We start from the raw sequence: 5,594 nt of genomic DNA, 5'->3' as shown, positions 1-5,594 counted from the left end.
GCAGGCTGCGATTGTGAAATCCGCCAAAAAGACGCGATTCAGTACAGGATACAAATGCGCTAAATCCTGATCTAAACCCACCCGGAAGTGGTGCCCTGTACACATTTCTAGGAAGGACGGCTGCCTGAGTTCTGGGGAAGCCAAAGCCAAATGTAAACAAACCCTTTTGACGAATCATTTCCCAGCACCCACCACCACGCCGCAGCCCTGGCAGGCAGGTCCGGCTTCCGCGAAGCCCGGCGAAGCCGCCTGCCGTCTCAAACGCTTTCGGTCCGCTCCGACACGCTCGGTTACGTAACGCCGTTGCGTAGGCCAGTGAAGTGTGTTGCCGTGGGGAGTAAACAAAAAAAGGTGCGTTTCTGCAGAACGGCACCTGCGCGCAATCAAGAAACACCAGGAGGATTAACAGCACGGTTCTGCTGCTGCTGCCGCAGACAGGTTCATGCGGTGTGTTGTTACCGTATCTGGCACGGACGATCTGCTTAATCAGGATTTCACGTTGTGAAAAGACATGTCCACTGATTCCGAGTGCAGCGCGCAAACCAAAGGGGTTTGGTTTGAACGTTGGTAGGCTACGAAAACAGATGTTATCAGTTCAACTACAGTAAGAGAGATCCGACAGGCAGCAACAATTCAAGAAATGCACCACAGGGCTTTGGTTATATACTAGGATGAAATCTATCAGGTGAATGTAATACAATATGTTACTTCCATCTACCTAAGACATGCATATATAATTCCCAACCCCTTTCTTTGTCTAATCCCATGAATGTTGCCCTGAGATTAGAATTCTGACAACAGCTGTCACCTTCTGATGCATTAATGGAATTCGGAATTCTGAGTGGACCCACTTTATGCGACTCACAAACTGCTTGTAAAACTGTAGATTACCTCGTTAAACAACTTGTGAAAGGACTGTCTTGACCCGGTATTTCTATAAAAGCTGGCAGTGCAAGGGGTCCAATCTTTTCAAGGTTAGTTTGGCTCAAAAATGGTAAGGACTGGTGCTGGAACTTCTAGATTTTGCTTGTATGAGTACTGCCACTTGTACGTTTTTCACTTCAAGCACTACTTGATATGGATATTTAAGCTTTCCCGCAGGTTAGTGGAGCCATATCCCTACCTGTGCAAAGGATTATGGGAACCGAAATGCTTAAGTCAATGCTATGGGAACATATCATATTAGGGTGTCCAATGCTGGGACAGGAGATCCATCATCCATGCTCAACCAGATCATGACCCCGAATCAGCTTTGCCCTCGTTTCCTTAAATGCACAGAATCACCCTGGGAGCCAGCGGAGGGCAGCGTTCCTGGCCGACGCCGGAAAAACAGCCCTCCCCACCTGAGGCGGACAGAGCGTCTCCCAGGACGAGGAGCGGCCCTGGAACTCCGGGGCCCTGCGGCTGAGGGGACAGCCCGCAGGACGGCAAACATATCCTCAGCGCACCTGTCCTCACGGACGCGGAGCGCGTTCCCGCGGAGACAGAGTGACACGGCGCACGCCCTCCGACGCAGAGACAGCGGCGGCGGCGGCGCGGGGCTTCCCTGTGACCCCCCCCCCCCCCGATGATCCAGGCCGGCCGAGGGGGGGGGGCTGGCCGGACCGGTTCACACAATGCTGACTGCGCCTCGCGGGGGTGGGGGGGCTTCTAAAGTCAAACACATTTATCTCCCAGACTAGCGTCAGGTTACAGCCGGGCTCAGCGCTCTCTGACACCGCGCTGGGTGAGGGGGAGCCGGTCGCGGGTCAATCAGAGCACAGTCTGCTCACAGGCGTCTCCAACTTCCTGCTCCTGCACGTCCTCAGCCAGACAACGCAGCCCCCGAAATTCCCAGGAGCTTACGTTCAATGGGAACCAAAAAAAAAAAAGGCCTAGTACCACAAAGACTAATGTTATAGAGTGTATGTACACACACATTATGTAACTGTATTGCCCTGTAAAATATTTTTCCCTAAAATGCCCAATCAATAAGTATAAGAATTGCTCTTTTGCACTCACAGATGTTGCATATCGTCAAGTAACTTAGTGCTTTAAAACAAGAGACAAACTAAAGCACATGATGTTTTTCTCCCTACATTTGTGTAAAACACGCACACACACACACACACAAACACAAACACACGCACGCACGCGGCCAGAAGACAATTATTCATAAGAACGCGAAGAATTTTTAGAGAAGGTTAGCAGAGCTCCGCGAAGGGGCCGGCACTGGCGACGCACGCGATGCTGCGCGCGCTCGCGTCGGTGTGAGAGAGCGTTTGTGCGCCTCTGCCTGATCTGCAGGTTCTCAGTGACAATAGCAGACGCAGCAGGCTAGGCTACCGATATGCGAGAGATTTTACGCACCATACATTGTGCTGGGGAAAGTGGCCGGTGGGGTAAAACCTGTTTAACAGGAGGTGCCCTCCGTCTCTGTTATTGTTCTCGTTTAAGAGGCGAAATAAAATCAATTTTCCCATCGGGCCTCCCGTGAAACCTGGCCAAAGCCCTTCAGTGTCTCCGAAACATCATGAGAAGGGCAGTTGGTAGTTGCTGCCCAAAATTCCACTTTCCCCCCAAAATAAATTGTGGAAAGTGGAAGTGGAATACATATTTTGCTGTCACATTGCGACTTTGATAGACGTGTGATGTGATGATGACAAACATAGTGACACTGTGCTACTTTCAAAAGGTTAAACTATATACTGTACAATGTACACCATTCATATTTTGCACTTCACATGTGGCAATGGCTAGCACCCAGTTGCGTATTTTTAAATATTGAAAGGTATTCATTGTTTTCTATACTTTTCTCGATTTTGACGATTGCATGGATACATTTTCACACACACACACACACACACACATTCCCTCTGTTGCTTTTCCTTATCTCTTTCTAACACACACACACACACACACATACACACATAACTATTTAAACATTACAGTTGAGAAATGCATTCTGCACAGTTGAGAGGCATGTACAAACAGATTGGAGGACGGCCTCTATCGCTGGCATCTCCCGGTGCCGATTCCCAACTGTCATTTCCACTTTGCAGTAGGACCGTCTGAAGCGATCAGGCAAAGTTCAAGATCGTTTGACGTGCAGGAGTAAACAGACCATACCTCAGATCCACTGCGTAAAATTTCACCCGTCCGAGGTGGGCTTCTCCCTGTAGAGGCAACCTTGGTTAATAGAGAGTGGGTTTATTCGTTTATTCACGACGGATCTGGCCAATTTAATCACTGCTTACTCACTCTCATCTCTGAGTTGCCCTGTTGAGCAACAATCAGCCTCACTTTAGACACGTAGCCTCTTCATCAGGCTGAAAGTGAAAAGAGAAAGTAAGAATTTGAGTGACTCAAAATACCCCAGTGTACCAAAATTACTGTAAAAACAGGAATAAATGTTAAAAAACCCCTCCTATTATGGAGCTAGACAAAAGCTTTTGTTCTTCCCAATGCACACTTCCCTTGTAGAGAAACGTGGTAAAAAAAAGTAAAAAAAGGAGACTGCAGTATCAGATACACTTTTAACACTACACACGTCAACCAGGGGTCATTCGACACAACACTACCTATATAAATCAGAGAACAATGCCTTTGGGTCCCAGTATTCGACAGGTGACATAGAGAAGCTTTAGGAAGTATAGTTTCCACTGTTCCAAAAGCGGGCACAAAGCCCTCTGAAACATGGCCCCGGGACAAACCATATGACACTCTCAAACAGGATATCTTTAAATCGTTCATTGTCCAGCAACCACATCAAAAATCCTTTCCACTGGTGAGGCTGGTGAGCAAGTAAAAGATACTCGTGATAAAGCCAGGTGGACTAATAAGGTGCGGGAGGACTGAAAAATGATTGCCAATATCCGACATCAACATTATATAGGCATACTTCCTATATGCTGCAAATATGACATACTTCGTGGACTTCAAGACGTAGGGTCATAAAATAATAATAATATAATTGATTATTTATTTTTTATTACATTATACAATTCTTCATCTAATTGGAACTAGTGGTTGTTTGTGTTTACTTCCATAAGCACATATTAGCATTCATTTCAACATAAAAATAACACAAAATAGTCCCACCAAATTGGGACAATTAATATATTAATAAAATGCCATTTTGATCCCTAAAATGTGCCTCAAATGGCTCATTCCAGCTGCAAAGCCCGTGGTCTGAGAAAATTTAAGTTAAAAACACCTAGGCTACCTAATGTTAGGCTACTATGCAAACGCATAGATCATTCATTATTGAGCGCCAAGCGTGTACATGTAGCAGCAGGTTTTCATCAATATCACTTCATTCAGAAGGTAAAAAATAAAAAGAAAATGGATAATGAATTAGTCTGTAAATTAAAATTAGTCTGTCATTGTAGCGACATTTAACGCGCATTTGAATGGGCATAGGATGTCGGATTCACGGCATATAGCTATGTTTGGAATAGTTCATCTCGCAAGTAGCTTATCCGTTATTAATGTCAACAAAGTCATGCGCCTGGTCTACACCGACATGCCAGAACAGCAAACCAGAGCTAAACATCACAAAAGCACATTGTATTAGATAGCCTACTAACAGGTTGGGGGTCAAGCGTTCGGATCTGGGTCGCCGTCGTTTAGATCTGTCGCTCAAACGTCAATTAGGCTATAAAAACAGAAACTGAAAGCAACAGCCGCCAAAATATATTAGTTATTGTGTATCCAAAATGTATGCGTGATATTTAGTGCAGTGCACGTCATGGCGACATTGAAGGGATATTTTCTCGGTTAGCGTTTTTAACTCACGTTTTCTCAAAAATCAGTGGTCACGCGACGCTGTCGTTGTTTTTGCTTGGGCCACGTGCACTTCATTGGTGCACTTAATCTTCTTTAGGAAATAAAAAATGCCCAGCACAGAGATGCAATCGTGCTACTGATACGGGTATGCAGTAAGATTTGTGGAATATATAATGCGGTTTTTGGAATTCCCACACTTTTGAACCCGCGACCCCACCGAAATACCGGAGATGGAAAATACGGAAGTTGTTTGCAATGGACACCCCTTCACCCCCAGGGAAGATTATTTCCGAAGACCGGGGTAAAAGTCACAATCACATAAAATCCTGGCAATGCCACTGATTCCATATGTCACACAGGCCTGCACTGGCTGGGCTGTGCATATATACATTTCATAAGTCCAAAGGCACTTTGACTGCAGGGTTAAGTTTGCCAGCTCTCATCTGCAATATTTAAATAGGCTATTGTATTGGTTCACTCATTCACATCCTGTTGGCAACAGAAAGGCAAAGCAGATCAATTTCAATATTTACTTAGCAAACTAAAACATTGACAAAGTTATTAAGATTCTTAACATAAGAACATTCGTCTATTTAGATCACACAGGTTCAAGAAGCTCAGTCGTGTTTATATGTAGTTTTAGTTTAGTGGTAATAAATTATAGGCCATATTATGTTATTTGAACCGTCACAGTATGCTGCGTATTAAATAGGCCTATTGTATTTTGTGTAAAACCATGTTCTTTGGACAAATATTAGCTAGCCTGTTTTATTATTGCTGTAGGCCATGTAGGCTGCATTTCATACCACAATGCTTAATGTATGAAC

At 45.0% G+C, this 5,594-nt stretch overlaps 1 long non-coding RNA gene across 1 annotated transcript; it reads right to left on the bottom strand.

The window, feature by feature from the left end:
* Positions 1-372: 372 nt before the first annotated feature.
* LOC135258315 (uncharacterized) lies at positions 373-5,302 on the bottom strand. The gene is made up of 3 exons (XR_010330951.1): positions 4,777-5,302; positions 3,241-3,308; positions 373-3,155 (listed from the first exon to the last, which is right to left on the bottom strand). It is a non-coding gene; the product is annotated as an uncharacterized LOC135258315 (long non-coding RNA).
* Between the last annotated feature and the right edge of the window lie 292 nt (positions 5,303-5,594).

This window comes from Anguilla rostrata, chromosome 6 (assembly GCF_018555375.3).
Source record: "Anguilla rostrata isolate EN2019 chromosome 6, ASM1855537v3, whole genome shotgun sequence".
Classification (NCBI taxonomy): domain Eukaryota; kingdom Metazoa; phylum Chordata; class Actinopteri; order Anguilliformes; family Anguillidae; genus Anguilla; species Anguilla rostrata.
The sequence above is the reverse complement of the archived record's forward strand: the minus strand, read 5'-3'. Positions and strand labels throughout refer to the sequence as shown.